The sequence below is a fragment of the Macrobrachium rosenbergii genome, chromosome 4 (genome assembly GCF_040412425.1).
Source record: "Macrobrachium rosenbergii isolate ZJJX-2024 chromosome 4, ASM4041242v1, whole genome shotgun sequence".
Classification (NCBI taxonomy): Eukaryota; Metazoa; Arthropoda; class Malacostraca; order Decapoda; family Palaemonidae; genus Macrobrachium; species Macrobrachium rosenbergii.
This window is the reverse complement of record NC_089744.1, coordinates 43,816,599-43,834,337: the sequence shown is the minus strand read 5'-3', so window position 1 is coordinate 43,834,337 and position 17,739 is coordinate 43,816,599. Positions and strand designations below refer to the sequence as shown.

The 17,739-nt window shown below is 40.3% G+C and overlaps 1 protein-coding gene across 10 annotated transcripts in view; it reads left to right on the top strand.

The window, feature by feature from the left end:
• The window catches only part of LOC136833650 (delta(24)-sterol reductase-like), a 234,321-nt gene that overhangs the window by 179,760 nt on the left and 36,822 nt on the right, over nt 1–17,739 (top strand). For 3 of the 10 annotated variants that reach the window (XR_010851557.1, XR_010851558.1, XR_010851552.1), the window contains one exon: nt 14,966–15,053. The exons of the other annotated variants lie outside the window; for them this stretch is intronic. The gene's annotated coding sequence lies outside the window, so the exon portion shown is untranslated. The remainder of the gene's footprint in view (nt 1–14,965; nt 15,054–17,739) is intronic. 10 annotated transcript variants of the gene reach the window in all.

Below are 17,739 nucleotides of genomic sequence, written 5' to 3'. Positions count from 1 at the left end.
AAAATTTATTCGGATTTCGACTAAATCGCACCTCGACGCTTCTTCTGGAACGGATTAGCATTGAGGACCGGGGTTCTACTGTATCTAGGGATCTCAGAAGCCTCTTCCACCACTTTAAGAAAAGGTCTTTTTGTAACACAAGCCAGTCACCCAAGTGGAATCTAACTTGAGAGACTTACAACCCTCACCAGGGCCCCTGACATGAGAGTTATTACATCATCTTAGATTGGCTTCCTGCAGGCTTTAGCATCTTCAAGGAATGTGAACAAAATGCATGCTCTGTCAAGCAGTCATGTATGCCCAGGGTTGGTCTTTGATTGTTTTGTATACCTTGTAGTTTGTACCAAAATGAAGATGGCTGATACTCAAGATTGAATCTCTGCTCCATTTCCCATTCCAGCCTTGATGTTCAGCAGCACAAAAGATTATCTTTCCTGGCCAGCAAGAGCCATCCTCATTACCTCAGGATGACTAGGCATTTTAGAAGTGAGGAATTGAGACTCTTCCTGTTTGAGCATCAGCGGAGGAAACGTCTCAAGAAAAAAGGCAGGTTACCTTTCAAGCATATACAGAGATTTCAGAGGACAAGGCCAGCCAAAAGTGACTGGCTGTGCACGAGATCTGGGCCCTTTCAATACCCATAGTCATCAAGAGGAACATTAAGATTGCAGGTACATGGTGTGGGTCTTTAGCCAGTTTTTACCTTAGAGACTTTATACACCAGAGGATGGGATCGCATTTGTTGGGACCCTTAATCACAACTGGTCAAGTTTTAGCAACACTAGGAAATGTAGTGCATACTCCTCTTCTTTTTAATACTCACCTCTGTTCATTCATCACATCAGCCGTCCACAAGAGACCCAATATGTAGCTTTAATAAGTTCTATGTGTCAGATGAATGGTTTGTTGATTTATGCACCTTTTTTAATATACAGTATCACACATACAAACTTTTGCTTTACTCTTAGGGTGTTCAACTACTTATAGTTTTTTATTAGATATTAAAAAATTTAGGGTGTCAAGCCAAGGGTTGGGGTACTTTTAGCCATTCAGCACTTAACAGTGAAGGGAGGGAGTTGGAGAGGTTGGCCAGAAAGATGAGATATAGAAAGGAGATAAAGTACAAGGATCTAAAGGTGGAAGTGGAAGAAAACCCTACAGTTGCACTAAAAATTAGAGAGGTTGGACAGTAAGATTGAAGAGAGGACGTGGGAGTGGAGGCAAAGTGAAAGGCAAAAAAACTGGGTAAAGCTAGGGCTGAAGGGACACTGCAAACACTTTAGTAACGCCTACAGTGAACCATGAGAGGTGCTCTGATGACTCTGCCACCCCATGGGATTCTACTTATGGTACCCTTTGAAAATGTCATGAACATTTAGTTCCAGACCTTTTTTGTCTGTAAGTGGCCCACTGAATCCATCATACCTTTGAAAAGGCTGGGACTATCAGCTGCCCAACCTCCCACCTCAGTGCAGTAGTGGAAGATGTTTCGGTAATGTAGGTGGCTCCTCTATTGTCCAAATTGGTTTAGACTGAAATCGTTCTTCCTCTAACACTACTTTTGAGGAATAGTGTCCTGAAATTTCCCTCGGGAAAACTTGATTAGGTGTCAAGTCTTCTGCTTTTCTTTCCTTTAAAGTTGTCAAAACTTTCTCCTAGTTTCCATCACACTTGTACCTCACACCTGTTACCTTTGTTACATGTCTTGTCACTGGTTACATAGTGGGTTGTAATCTTGCCTGCACATGTGTTGTTAATTTATTTGCCGCATCTTTTATTATTTTTCAGCTCTGTTCCTTAAGATTTTTTTCCTAAGAAGAGGAGCAGGTGCCAAGAATGGAGCTACTGTATTTTACTTTTACAAATATCACTAGCTTTTTAAGAGAACATTTTTGTCTGTTACATTTCATCTTGGTTGTACAGGTATCATTATTTTCATATTACCCCTGACTTACAACCTACTCACTGTTCATTCATCTCTACTGGGGACAGTCAAAGTTTGCATGATACATAACTGTTAAGAAGAAAAATGCTGAAAATCAGCCTTGGAAACAAGCTATAAAATGTAATGTATATGCATACATTATCTGCAGTTCCCAAGTCTTGTTTATTCCAACTTGCCTCAGTCAGGAGCTTAAACCAGTCATAAGTTGGGACTAACTGCATTGTAGGTTGAATCACTTCTGGCTTTTCAGGACCTTAACTTCCAGGGGTTCCAGCTAATCTTATTTATATTCAGCTTTTATATATTCTTTGCACAGAACTTGCTGCTCACTCATATAACATGAGGAATATAATTTAGGCAAAATTACTTGGACAAGGATGCAAACTGTTCAGTGGAGGCACTGTCCAATAAATCTAGGTGCTGGGATTAAAGTATTTCAGATATGCCGGTATGTAGCTGATGTTTCTGATGCATTTTTGGATGCTGTACAACCTAGGAATTCTGGATCTGGCCCATTCCCTATAAATGATTACCATTCATAACAGGAAATTGACTTTTTCAGGAGGCTTAAAAGCAGATACAGTATTTACAATTAAAATTAAAATTTTATTATCAGTTGAAACCCGTTGAAACTTGACTTTGCTGAAACTTTTTTTTGGGGGGGTGACTTCTGCAAATATGTAAACAGTTTTTTTTATCACTGCATTTAACAGAGTACATACCAGCAATTTCCTCCATTTTAATGAAACAAAATATATTCTCTTTAGAAGAAAATCATATGTACTTGATTCTCTTTTGCCTAAAAAGGTTTTTTGATGTAAAACATTAGTTCAGTATATATTTTACTGGACCATTATAATGTACAAGAGTGTGCTTTGTTTAGGATTTTGTTGTACATCGTATGCTGAAGCCTTTCATTTCCAATATTATGAATATTTCTCTGATTCCTACATTTTGTAAAAGTTATTTCAGGTTGATATTACTGTACAAATTCTCTTAGTTTGGCAGTGCAAATTGCAAAATCTTTAGGTCATTTCCATGTATTTACATATCCACATACAGATCAAATTTTTATCTATTAACACCAGTAAGGGACACAAGTGGAAGTTACACATATTACAAAATTTAATATCGTTACACCAAAATCCACCAGTATTACATTGCTACAAAGGGTCTTAATAGGAAGAATAATGATGGCTACATTTGTTAGAAAAATTCAGCAGAACATTGTGGTTATATACTGTATTTCCAACAACTCTTAACAAAACCTTACCTAGTTAACTCACACTTATGGCTAAAATTAGAGGAGTCTTATAGAGTTACAGTATGATGTAGTACACATAATAGAAAGGTTCTGGATACTTTTAAACACAGACTGATAATCTGGCAGAAAATGATAACTAATCTTCAGACAAGTAAGAGAAATCTCAAATCAGTTATCCAGTAGCATTATATCTATTAATGTCTACTTTTTCACAAATATACAGTACTGTATGCTATGCAATACAATTAATTCCTTAAGACACTTATAACATGACAGATGAGCATCAAGTTTACATTGGATCTAGCTGTTTCGTCTTGCCACTGTTATGTTACCAGTGTAGTGTACGCAACACAGTAGCTATCATATCTTGCCCTTTGAACTATATGCTGCTCCTTGTATAAACAGTGCAATTCTATTTTTTCATTATTTCATGAATGCCCCTTTCCATGTTTATATTACAATCTTAGAAAATGAGGTATGTTTGGAAACTTAGTATTATGGATAGTAGGTTAGTTCAGCAAATGATAGCTTAAAATTCCCTATTTTATGATCATAAGTGTTTCAATATTACAGGATTAGCAGACCATTTTCACTCCATCTGTACACTTATTAGCTAGCCTTTCAAAACTTAGTAGAGATATGAACAGTATTTGTATAAAGTATGAAATTTTCTTAAAATGAATTTTAAATTTCATATGTACAAACCATTACTTTATATAACCCTATACTTTCAAGTGACAACTGCTTACTTGTTGCCCAGAGGAAAAAGAAGATTGCACTCACTAAGCGGTAGGAACCTTTCTTAGGTGGGTTGGTAATCGTGCATTCTTTTAAATGATGATTATTCATTAACAGTGTTCCACATTTTGATATGAAAAGACCAATTAGGGGTTACATTCCATGCCATCAGAGCAAAATATAAAAGCTTTATGGATAAGATTAGCCCTTGACCTACAAGTTTTAATACCAACTAAATACTGTAGCTGAGACTGTTTTGACTCTACTGGTGATCTGGCATACTCTCCTCACTTATAAATATATTTTAGATGATGGCAGTGTTCCATTATATTTTTTTTTTTATTTTGAGAGGATACTGCCGGTGATTACTTATTGTGCACTGCTCCTGATTTATGAGCAGCAGGAAAAAGTAGACCTTGCTGTGATTTTGGGTGAAGTTTTACTTGAGGTCCAAATAACTTTTAAGAGATTTTTATGTTTAACCTGCTTTTGGGCAGTAGTATGGGCTTCTGTCTGTGTGATTTTTTAAGAATTTACATTTATTTTATAAAAATTCATTCATCTCTTCATTGCCATGATGGTGCTGAATGGCCTCCCTGGCCTGAGTGCCTGGCCATGTGACCCAGATTTCAACATTTATTCCTTCAGTATGATGATATATTACAAGCATGATGAGATGATGTTATTCAGAGAGGAGGAAGGATTGCTGGGAAGGCTGAGAGCACTTTGTCATTAAGTGGAAAAAAAGAAAATAATACAAAATTCTCACAACACAAAACTTCCATTTGATTTCAATGCTTGCCAGATTTCTCATTCTAATTAAAGGATATTCCATAGAGATTTTTCTTTCTCATTTGTATTTTTCTAATTGAACACTCTTTCAAGGAGGCTGTTTGGTCTAGTATTAAAATTGCCAAATACTGCAAGATCATATTCGTTAATTATTTTTCATTTTAATGGTACTGTAAATTTTTTTGTAAATTTCCTGTTTATCCTGTCTATTATGTTTTTCTTGTCAGAAAATCATTTTTGTGGTACAGGGTATTTGGTTTTTTCCTCAAAAGTCACCTGACTTTTTGCTCTTTGATTTACTGTGGTATGTCATCAATTTCAATATCTCCACACCACCACCTTACGTGATTTTATATTTTGCTTTGAAGATGTCCTTTGTGTCAAAGGGGCTATCAGAGATCAGTCTTCAAGCAAACAGGAAAAAAAAACTTCAAAAGTCTTAGTGAATGGGGAAGAATAATGATGAAATATTTGAAGATGATGTAGCACAAGCAGACCACAACCTTTTGAGCCTCCTGACTCAGGAAGATAGGCAACATATGTGAATACCAGTACAAAAGGGATGTCATGTTAATGAGAGAAGAATACTCAGTTCAAGAAAGCAGAATGTAGGCAATGATTTTTAAGTATGAAAGAAAATTTGTTTAATCAGGAAAGAAAAATGTGTAGGTAATGATTTGTATGTATGGAAGAAAATTTTTTCAAAAACATCTGAAGTGTTTCTGTGAAGTGCATCATTGCCTTATATAACTAGATTTGCCTCTTAGAGGGCAAGGCAGTTGAAGCAGATATCAGCTTTCTGATGGTATGGCACCATCAGAGATGAAGTTGCTGTACCTAAGTTCATTATGCTGAGAACCCAATGGTATATCTGATGAAGGAGCTGGCAAATAGGTTACACAGGGATCTGGTGTCTCTCCAAGGAAGCAGTAAGAGCGAGAAGTTAGTGCCTAGATACCTGTATGGAAGGAAATTAGACCAAGTTCAGAAAACAGGAATGCAATGAGGGGAGGTAGAGTGGAAGGTACCCGAATACTTAAGGCCAAGAGAAACATTTCAAGGTAACAGTGAGTATTCTTACAGCAGAAGAAAGACCTCTTCATTTTCTAAATTGCTGTCTTGGAAAGCATTAAAAAAGGCTGCAACATCATAGGAGTACAGGCAGTTAATGCTCCAGTTTTGCAGATTCAAGTGTAACAAGTGACATCCTGCTCTGAACAGCAGAAAGAATTCTTCAAGGCTTCTCCAGCTAGAAAGTGAAATTTTTTGAGATAATGAGATGGAGGATGAAAAGTGACAAACATATGTGGTAGTTGAGTCTAAAGGAACTGCTGTCTGACATGAATGGGAGAAGGGAAGGGGTTCAGACAATCAAACTGTATGCCCAAAAGATCAGACTTTGCAGTGGGTCAGAGTAGCCAGAGGTGCTAGCACCCCTGGTGAAGCTCTGCAGAGGATTACCCAGGCAGGTAATCCATGTAACTCTGATACACTGATTGGTTAGAAGGAAGATTAATTGATAAATAGGTGAAGGACAGGCTGTTCTGTACATTCTGAAGACGAACTTCCCGAGACTGTGAAGGTATAAAGGAAGAGTCAGTCTAGGGGAGAACTTGAAGAGAAATTCTTCTCTGTCAAGTTATATAAAAGAGGCTCAAGGTCTGATGGAGTTGAAAGAATGAACCCAAGGAGTTGAACAATCATTAATGACAGACACTGGCAGTGTAGTGCTCCTCTATCCATCCATAGACCTTGATGATAGAAAGACAGTGAAAACATTCAACACAAAGGAAGAGCAGTAGATATTTAGGTGATTCCAGTCCCAAAAACTTATGTTCTATTCAACTTCTGATCTATAACAGTTTGATAGAGGGAGATTTTATAAGAGGTAAGGGGGCTTCTGACTCACATCTCGGAAAGGCTTTTTCTCTTACAAGGCAGACTGGAAGGATTTCAAGCTTGGAGATGGATGATCCTTAGGTCAGTTAAGCAGGTTTTTGTGTGGCTGTCAAGGGAGACTATCACCATCATGTTTTTATGAAGTTGTAACAAAAGGGAAAGGAGTCTGTTGACTATAGCCCGTTTGACTACTGCATTAGGGCTACTAGGAATGATGAAAAAGGGTATGAGATTCTTGAAATTCATACCCTGCTTGATGAAGTTTCAAGAAAATTAAGCATGGAAAGGTATAAGCTTCCCGATCATTCTAAGGGGCAATTTGTTTTTCATCAAACTGTGACCCCTAGTGAGAATCTCATCATAATTACCTGCAAAAGTTATGAGGAGACTATTCAGTGATTATTGGGTACGCCTTGTTTTGCCAAGGGTTGGCGACACATTGACAACAAAACAGGAAGAAGTGCCTACTGTGCAGTTTTGTTAAAGGGAAGGCTAAAGAACTACAATACTAAGAGGTGTGGACAAACTCTTCCCCGTTAAAGAAGTAATCAACAGTTTTGCATGGTGGACATTAAAGGAAACATAAGGCCCTTGACTGGATCCAAGAAGGCTGTCAGGTTGACAGGGAGAAATTAATCTTGTTTATGTGAATACTGTTATGTCTGAGGGAAGGAAACCTCCGCTAACTGAAAGAGGAATCAGTGAGTGACCAATCTACGATGGGTTAAGGAGGAACACTGGAGGACATGCTATACTGTGGGCTTCAAGTAGACTTACTGGTAACTATGAGAGATCAAGGAGCAAATATTGTTGAAGAGGATCCTGAGAAGGATCTTGTGACTATTGGTTGGCCTAGCTAATTTGTAGATTAAGGAAAATTAGGTGATTGGAGTCATAAATTTTGACTGGTCAGCGGTCTTCCTCAAGGAAGAGGCTGGAGTTTGGCTTTTGTTTGTAGGGGAGAGGGGTGGCCCACAATTCTAGTGGAATTGAAGTTAGTCACACAAAGATACAATGCTTTTGAGGAAGCAAAATACTCACCCTCCAAGGTGAGGCGAGTGTATTTTTGGAATTAAGCATGAACCAGCAAATAACAACAGGTGATTTACAGAATGCAGGACTGAGGTCTTTCATATCTTGTTCAGCCATGCCCTGATCATATCTTCTTCAGCCATTAGTTAGTTAGTTATAAATGATTTGTTTAACCAGACCTCTGCCCTGATAGGTTGCGGTAGAAGTCAAATCGAGTTCTGTCACTCTCATAACTGTTGAAGTGAACCTCATGTTAAGTAGTCTCTTCTAGGACTCTTGACAGTGGTGAGGATTTATATTAATAACTATATCATAGTTTATGATTTGAAGCTCAAGGTGCAAAAGAGTTGTTGTAGAGTCTGAAGAAACAGTGAAGGATGAGGCTGACCTTGTCAGCAAAGGATATTTGGATGAAAAAGCATCTTTTTTGCATACCAGAAAACCTGTGAATGTATTTCTTTCTTTCTGTATACTGTACTGTATTAGAGTCCAAAGATCAGGACTCACAGACTATTATTAGATTGAGAGCATGATAAAAATTATAAAGTATGATGTTATCTGATGACTAGCTCAGAGTAATTCTGGGAAAATTAGGCAAAGATGATGAATGGAGCCTATATGTAAATGTACCTGGGAACCCATATATTGGAGTTATTTAACTAAATGAAACCATCATATTAGCTAAGTAGAATGCAACTTCTATGCTATTTTAAAGATGATTATCTATACAGTAATAAGAAAATTACTAACTTGAGGTTAGGTCTGTGATACTAGCAGTATTTATGTACAGGCGGTCCCCGGTTTACGACGGGGGTTCCGTTCTTACGCCGCGTCGTAAACCGAAAATCGTCGTAAGCCGGAAAATCGTCGAAAATCGTCAAAAATCATAAGAAAACCTTACTTTTAATGCTCTGGGTGCATTGAAAACGATGTAAACTGCATTATTATTGAGTTTTACATCAAAAAAACCTTCAAATTATGATTATTCTGCCGTTTTGGGGCCATATTTCTTCCGTCGGATCGGAGTATGACGCGTCGTAATCCCGGAACATGCGTCGTAAGCCGGGAAATAATTTCTGATGAATATATTTGAAAAGCGTCGTAACCTCGGAACGTCGTAAGCCGGAACCGTCGTAAACCGGGGACTGACTGTACTGTACCCCATAATACTGTAAAAGTTATTCAACATGATGTACATAGACCTCAATTTAATGGACTTCTGTGGCTAACAGCTAACTTTATCATTATATTTTGCTATGGTACCATTTTTTTATATGATACATATTTAAACAAATCTATTAAATTGAATATTAGGTGTAAGTACAGGTTAGTTCAAGTTAGGAATTATGTGGAATTACTGTTAGCTGCAAGATATCTAGAAATTATTCAAGTTAGGCTATAATAAAGAATCTTGGTTGCTTATCAGAAAGCCAGACCCCCAAAGCATCTGTTAAGTTGAGGTGTTATTGGACCATATATTTTTAAAATCCTTTTTGTGTACTTCACTGTATCAATGCTTTGAAGGTTGTAATTGTAATAATGGCTGAAATAAGACTGTATGCTTTCTCAGGGAGTTTGAAAATCTACAGAACAAATAATTATAAGGAAGAAGTTTAGTGAGTACAATCCCAATTTACCTCTAATATAATGTGGGTATATAGTCCTCAATTTGAAAGAAAATGAGCTTCACTACAATGTAAAGAATAGTTTATTTAATGAGAAAACATAAGCTGTTGCCTACTAGATCCTACACTTTTGGTACTTATGAGGAGAATCAGCAAAATTTATAGAAGAAAACAACATTTGTGCTTATGAGAAGTTTAAGTCTGCCTCTGGAAGTAGGGTATAATCCCACTTTCTCCACACTGATGCAGTTTTGAGCTTCAGTTAACAGTGCCAAAATGCATTACCAGTGTTGCGATCACTCAGATCACAAATCCCTCTCATTCGTCTTTGCTAGATTTTCACTGACCCTGGTATTTTTACCCTTGCATGTGGGTGTCCATCAAATGCAATTAATCAGGTATGTTGAAAACTGCATACTTTAATTGAACAGATAGTTAAGTATTCTGTCCTAAATTTACATAAATACCCTTCGCTACATGATCTCTCTGCCAGGGCAAAGTTGAATAACTTTGAAAAGAGAATTTTATTTATCATATATTTTCCTTCTGTAATTATGTAATCCACTTTTAGCAGTGTTCTTTGTCTCCCACACCAACTGAAACTACTATCCCTCTCTCACACAACATATTTGTATCTTTGAATAAAATCTCTTGATTTTTCTTATCTTCATATTTTTGTATGTTTTCTACCAGTTTTGTCAGTAATTTCTATGTGACTACAGGTATTTTATTCTTAGAGATCTCTTACTTTTATGGTAAAACATCCAGTGTGCACTTTCAAAAAAATTCTTTCTTTCTACTTTTAGTTTATTATTCTTTCTATTGTACGTACATACCTGTTATCAGTAATCCCTCATTTATGTGGATTAATACATCCAGGGCCCTGCTAGATATTGGAAGTTCACAGATTTGGTTTAAAAAACACTTTATCAATGTAAAACAGTAACTTCATACCATTTCTACTTTGTCACTACATAATAACATGTCACTGTATATGCTTATAAACAACAAACAACACACTTTAAAGAGCTGATTGGATGTAAAACCATAAGTTCCTTCCTTTTTTTCCCCATATTTGTAATTTCACTGATATAAACTTTATGCTTAAAAACAACATTCAGTGTGGTAGGTACTGTACCATACAGAGTACACTACTGCACTAAATAGATTTAGAATTGTAAGTACCTTTTTTCCTATATTGTTTCTTAGAAGTAATAACTACACAAAATAAAAACAAACTCTTTCTCTTTCTGTCTTACCTGCAAGCAATGCCAAAATTGTGTACATAAGCCGTACTTTCAAAAACTTGCAAGGAGGGTTTAAAAATCCTACCCCTCCAACACCATTGTCTCGTTTGAGGTTATGAAGTGTACTGGTTGAAAGAAGAGTTAAGGTGCCTAAACGGTCTTCAAGAGGCAGCTGACACATCAGATTTTTAGCTTGAAGAACCTGGCAAGAAAGCAAAGAGTGCTGAGGTGTTTGCTTGTGTCCCTGAGCTGCTTGACTAAGTAACTGAAGAAGTGGGTGGTGATGGGCTTGGGTGTATGGGGGTTAGGGCCTTAAGAAGCTGTTGAGGGTACTCTGGCAAAGAAATTTTTTTGCTTAGCAATCACCAGCCACCAAATTTTTCTTGCACTCTTTCAGTCCAAGGCCTTGGAGAAACAACTATGGTGAATGTTGGGTTACCCATCAGCTTGATGAAGTCATCCAAGATCCTCTACCATCTCACTAATGGCAACAGAAACAGCTACTGTATCTTGCTGCCAGACAACAGTTGGAAGCCAGGATCGCCATTGTTGTATATATTGGGATTGTTGTATGTTATCCTCAAGAATGCTGTAATCTCCCTTCATGAGTGGGGCACAAAATCTTAGAAGTTGATAAAGCATTCTTACCCCATCTAGATACAGTTCCAAGCATGCTCCAAGGTCAGCACAGTGATGTCCTTTCAAGCATCTGGAAAGTTGTAGTTGGCAGACCTCAGTGAATACTTTCAAAGATTCTCCAGAGTCCCTTCCCTACTTTGTTTCCAAGTCTTACTCCTGCTCATTCTCAAACATCGCCATCACCTCCTCTGGGAAATTCTTCCAGTATAGTCATTTTGTTGCAACAATAACACCTTTTCCATTGGTTTTATAGATGCAGTCATATAAAAAAACAAAAACGTGACCCTAATACAACCTTTGTCACTAACCAACCAAGTTGTGGTAGGATGCACAGGAGCATTGTCCATGAGAAGCAAAGTTTTCACCTGATGCCAAGGTCCTATGTCTGATGACGACCAACCTCCTTACAAAACAGGTTATGGAACCAATCTGAGACTATCTTGGATGTGAACCACCAAATCACTGGGAGATTATCCATCACCCCACACAGGGTACATGGTTGCTTCACATGCCCAACTACAACTTGTTTGTAAGGATGGCTACCAGAAGCATTCGCACATAACCAAGAGAAATGAGTTGCTGTGAAGACTTTTGACCTGGTAAATTCTTTTCCCTCTTGTAAGCTATGGTGTTAGTGGACAAGGAGCAATAGATTAGAACAGTTTTGTCAGCACTGCAGATTTGACTCAAAACAAGGCCTTCCTTTTTCATCAAGTCTTCCAACATCTATGACATTCCTCTATTCCCTTCTCAGAAGTATCAAAACAAGGCCTTCCTTTTTTTAATTGAAACAGCCAACCCTGTGACATCTCAAATGATATTATTTTAATTTCCACAAAGTGAGGAGTAGAATGATATATTTTTTACCCAGTTTGGGCTCTTTACACTGGCCCACAGGCAAAAGTGCAAACTTTGGGAGTTGTATTGTTCCTTATGATATTCTTCCTGTGGTTTTTCATTTGTCTGATTATTACTATTGGGTAAATCCACTGATGAATAATCAGACAAATGAAAAAAAAGTACAGGAAGAGCCACTTAATGAGGAAGAATACAACTCCAGAAAATGCATTTTTACAGCATATTTTAGTGGAAATTGGAGAGAATTCTGTCCTTGGTAAGAAAGTACAGTAGTATTAAATAATTTTAAAGAGAACTCAAATTTACTATGAGGGTGGGTGATTCATTGCCTAGTAATTTTGACTTCATTTACACAGCTGAAAGCACTGCAGAGACAGCTCCCAGCACTCTGATATGGAACCTCTAATACATTAGTAAAGTGTCTTGGCTGATGGGTTGAGAGCACAGATGTTCCCTTACCCTCTTGAAGACTGGTTTCACTAACCAATGCCACCCAGAAACTTGGAGTGACCATTTCTCTTTTTCCCTTGCATAAGGTTTGCAGTTCAATTGTCACTTTCCAGAAATCAAGAGAGCCTGGCCTTTATGTGAAATTCATAGTTAGGCTCTCTGAGGCTTAGCAATGATGATGAGAAGTCCCTGATGTCAATACCAATATGGGATTGCAAGGTACTTCATATTTTACATCTACCAATGTGGAAAATACAATACTACCTGGGTATCTTCTGCTGTCTGTTGTGCTGATATGGTGATTGACCTGGTAACAGAGTTTTCCTGACCAGTGTTGGCCGTTGTTTGGGACAGGCCAAGGCACTGGTTGCCTAACCAAGAGATGCCACCATCATTTTGGCCTATAAGATATCCTCCAGTGACTGTAGATGGGGATGAGTGAAGAAGGTCCCTTCTTAAAAAGTTCCTCTGTTACAGACAAGGTCTAGCAAGCTGCAGTGAGCAGCCTTGGATATGATAGAACTGCACAGGTGTTGGTCAAGCAGTGCAAAGAAATGATGGGTGGCTATAGGCCCTTGCTGATACCTGTACCCTCGATCAGGGGCAGACCAAAGGCATGACTGGCTGGTGCATCCTAGGCTGGGTCTGCTTCTCAAGTCCAAAGATGCTAAACATGCAATCCAGCACCTATGAGAAGGAAGTCTCATCTTGCAGGGCCATGGCTGCTTCAGGTTTGTTCTTGCCTGCCTGTTCTTCCAACCACAAGGACCATGGTTTTACTGAACCGCATTCTCTTGGTTAGCACAGCCAGAGTCTTGGGAATCATTGCCTGTAAAATAGTAGGCTTCCTGTATGGAGCTGTAGGTGCAATACTAATCCATGACTAAGGCAAAAGTCTCCTCTTGGCTGTCTTTGATGAATCACTGGAGGTCACAGGAGACCACTCAGCGATGTATGAGAGACAGGCAGCTCAAGACAACCTCCTCTTAACCAGTGTTCACATACTACCTTGCAAAATTTTTTGCTCTGTATGCTTTTATTTACAGTTGGCCTTTTAGGTTAAAAGTCATATACTGTACAGTAGATTTAAAGCCGTTTTATAAATTAGCTTAATACATTGTATATAGTATTTTCATGTATGTGAGCCACATACATCCTCTTGCATAAAGTATATACTATAAATCTTTTGTACATATTTTAAGCATGCAGAGAAGGGGTTATTGAGGAAGGTGGCAGCTGAGGAAGGAGTTTTCCAGTCTGGGTGAGGGGTAGGAATGCAATGTGGGATGTGTGGAGAGGGGTAGGCAGGCATCTGACTTTGTTTGAGTGTTTTTGATTTATGTTTACAGTGAACCCCCGTATTCGCGGGGGATGCATACCACACCCCCCCGCGAATAGCTAAAATCCGCGAATACTTAAAACCCCTCTAAAAACACTTAGAACTGCCCACTTAGAAAAACCCTGTAAACATGCTTATACCCGAAGTATTTTAATAATTTTATCACAAAAAGTGCATTTATTCATGAAAATTATATGAAAATACAGTAATTAGTGAATATTTCTCAGTGAAAAATACCACGAATGGGTGAATTTTCTGCGAATAATGGCTAGATATGTTCCACAGAGAAACCCGCGAATGCGTGAGTCCGCAAATCATGAGAACGCGAATACGGGTGGTTTACTGTATGCTTTTTCCACATTTTATCTAAGGATATTACAGCAATGTATCATAACCTGCAAGGAAATAGTCATGCACAGTGCAAAAGAGAGAGAGAGAGAGAGAGAGAGAGAGAGAGAGAGAGAGAGAGAGAGAGAGAGAGAGAGAGAGAGAGAGAGAGAGAGAGAATAACTGTTGCTGCAGTTATAAACAGACTTTCACACATACATACAGCCTGTAAACACATAACATAAACACACATACGTACGAGTACACTTACACACAAATATCAGGACACACACACACCTGCCTTCCCTTTCTCCCCTTGTCAGTTTTTATTTTTTGGTGTTTTGTCATACAGTAATTTTCACTCTACAAAATGATGAATAAGAAGAACAAATTATGAAAAACTGATAAATATTTAAAAACCAATAAAAATTACAAAGCAAATGAAGGACTAAGAGACAGAGAGCGTACCGTCACTTGGCTGATATGCACGAAGTCACTTAACAACGTCATCACACATCATTTTGTTTGTAACAACACGTCATCAGACATCGTTTTGTTTGTCGCATTTAATTGGCTGATATGGATATGTCATCAGTTAAATAGTCTATTGTAGACGGTGTGTGGGTGGAAAAACACTTGTGCTTTTGTAAGCATTCCCGCTATTGGTGGAAACATAGGTCATCGTGATTTTTTGCTTTTTAATGGCTGATAGACTTATTTGTCATAAACATATCTTTCTCTAATTGGCTATATGTGTGGAAAGTATAATGCACTTGGTAACAAAGAGCATTTTCCCCCCTCTTTGTACAGAGGGAGAGGAGCTGGAGGAAGACTAGTAAACCACCTCACAAGTTTTTAAAAGTACGGCTATCATAAGCGCCAAGAGCAGCGTGCACAGGTAAGTGACAGAAAAAGTATTTTTATATTTGTAGGTTTGCTTTTTTTTCATGTACAATATACGTATTTTAAAGACCATGCTATAATGGGTTTGGGCAAAATAAAAAAAATTGCTCTTTTTGCGTATGATGTGTTTTGAAGACTGCTGTAATGGGGTTGGAGAAAATTAAAAAGAAAGTGATACAGTACTCATTTTTATCTGGTATTGTTGTGAGAGAGGTGCAAAATAATGAGCAGGAAGACAAGTACTGCCAGTTTATTGATGAAAACGAGCTGCTTATAAAGCAAGATGCGGATGTCTGCGTAGTTTGCAGAGACCGCTGGTACAAAGATTTACAGGTGACCTGAGGTCAAACTAATTCCTTACAAAAACAGGACAGGTTCATACAGAGAACATAGTGATAAACAATGTCTACATATGACATAAATAACTCGTTACTTGTACATAAAACATGATTGTTTAGAAAGACAACATATATACAGTTTACAATTATGATGATAAATATATATTCTGATCGACCTTAGGTCGATGAAAAGGCACTGCAGAAAACAGGGTGTTCTCTACAGAGAACACATTGAGCGGGGACTTTACAATGCTCCCCCCCCAAAGACGGAGGCAATGTCTGATTAAACCAGGTATCTGCTGGGGCGACGAAGGGGGCCTCTCTTTCTCAATGTCAACTGGAGAGGGCGGTCGCCTTCCCCGGTGCCTTCTGCAGTGGTTTGTTGGGGTGCCTTTCCGTCAGGTTTCTGGGTTTTTCTGGGACACCCTCGTCTCCTTCCTGTGACTGGGGTTGTTTGAGGGGCTGCCGCATCCCGCAGGAGATCTTGGGGTCTGCCTTCGTTGCTCCCCCTCAAGGAATGCGGGTTTTAGACGATCTATTGACACCCAGTCTTCCTGCCCATGGATGGATATTCGGAATGCCTTCTTGTTCCTTTCCAGTACAAGGAAAGGTCCCCTGTAGGGTCTAGTCAAGGGTGGGCGTGTGGCGTTGTCCCTGACGAAGATGTGGTTGGCGGAGGACAGCCCGGGGGGCGTGACGGGGGGACGTCCTGTCTGTGAATGTCTTTTGGCAGGGGGCGAACTTTCCAACCCTGTCTTGGAGCCTCTGCATTCCTATGTTGTCCCTGTCCTCTGCAACGAGTTCCCCTGGGACTACCAGAGTCTCCCCAGGGCAGCTAGTAGTTCCAGTTTTCAGAGGAGCAACGAGCCATGAGGGACGCTTTCAGAGGCCCGTGGAACCTTTCCACCATTCCGTTGGCTGTGGGGTTGTAGGCGGTGGTGCTGTGGTGAGTGGTCCCCATTAGACGTGCCAGGGCGGTCCACAGCTTGGACAGGAAAGCAGGTCCCCTGTCTGTCGTTATGTCGTCTGGGACACTGAACCAGCTGACCAGCTGGAGAGGAGGGCTTCCGCACATGCACTGGAGGTGGCTTCTTCCATGGGCGTAGCTTCAGGCCACCTGGTGGAGCGGTTGACAACTGTCAGAAGTTATCGGGCTCCTCCTGATGGGGGAAAAGGTCCTACTATATCGACGTGGATGTGCCCAAAGCGTCTCTTTGGCTTGGGGAATTTGCCCACCCCCGATTCGGTGTGCTGTCCCACTTTGCTTATCTGACACTGCATACACGGTCTTGCCCAGGCCGTCGTGTCTTTCCATATGCCGTGCCAGACGAACTTCTCTGTCAGCAGTCTGGCTGTTGTCCTTCTGGAGGGGTGGGATAGGCCGTGGATAATGTTGAAAACCAGCTGACATCTGGAGGTGGGTACCAGGGGACGGGGGCGTCCGGTACTGACATCACTCAGTAATGTTGATCTTCCTGAGCCGAAGGGCACGTCCTTCCACTTCACAGACGTGATGGCTGTACGGTAGGCTGGGGTCTCAGGGTCAGCAGCTTGTTCGCGGGTGAGGTCCTCGTAATTGATACCGAGCTGTACGGAATCGATCTCGATCCTCGAGAGGGCGTCGCCTACCGGGTTCTTCCTGCCAGGGAGGTATCTGATGGTGCAGGTGAACTCTGCAATGGCTGCGGGATGCCGCTGCTGCCTAGAGGACCATGCGTCGCCCAGCTTTGTGAAGATGTGGACCAGTGGCTGGTGGTCGGTCCAAATTGTGAAGGGCGTCCCCTCCAGGAGGAACTTGAAGTGCCGTACCGCCTGGTATACTGCGAGGAGTTCTTGGTCGAAGGTACTGTAGCGGGACTCGGCGGGGTTTAGCCTCCTACTGAAGGCGGCTATGGGCTGAGGGGTCCCCCTGATGACCTGTTCCAGGACTGCTCCGCAGGCGACGTTGCTGGTGTCTGTCGCTAGCTGGAGGGGAGCGCTGGGGTCCTGGTGGGCCAAAGATGTTGCTTTGGCGAGGGTGGCCTTCGTCAGGAGGAAAGCCTTCTGCTGGTTGGGGCCCCACACTAAGGTCTTTGGACGTCCCTTCAGGACCTCTGTCAGGGGGGCCATGGTGTGAGCAATCCCCGGGATCAATCTTCTGTAGTAGTTGACCATTCCGAGGAATCTTGTGCGGCCCTGATGGAGGTAGGGGTGGGGAACTTCTCAACTGCTTCGACCTTCGACGACATCGGGTGGATGTCTCCTGGGGATGCCTCATGGCCCAGGAACTCCACCTTCTCGGCGTTGAAGGTGCATTTGTCAAACCTGATGACGAGGCCACTTTCCTGCAGGCGCTGCAGGATC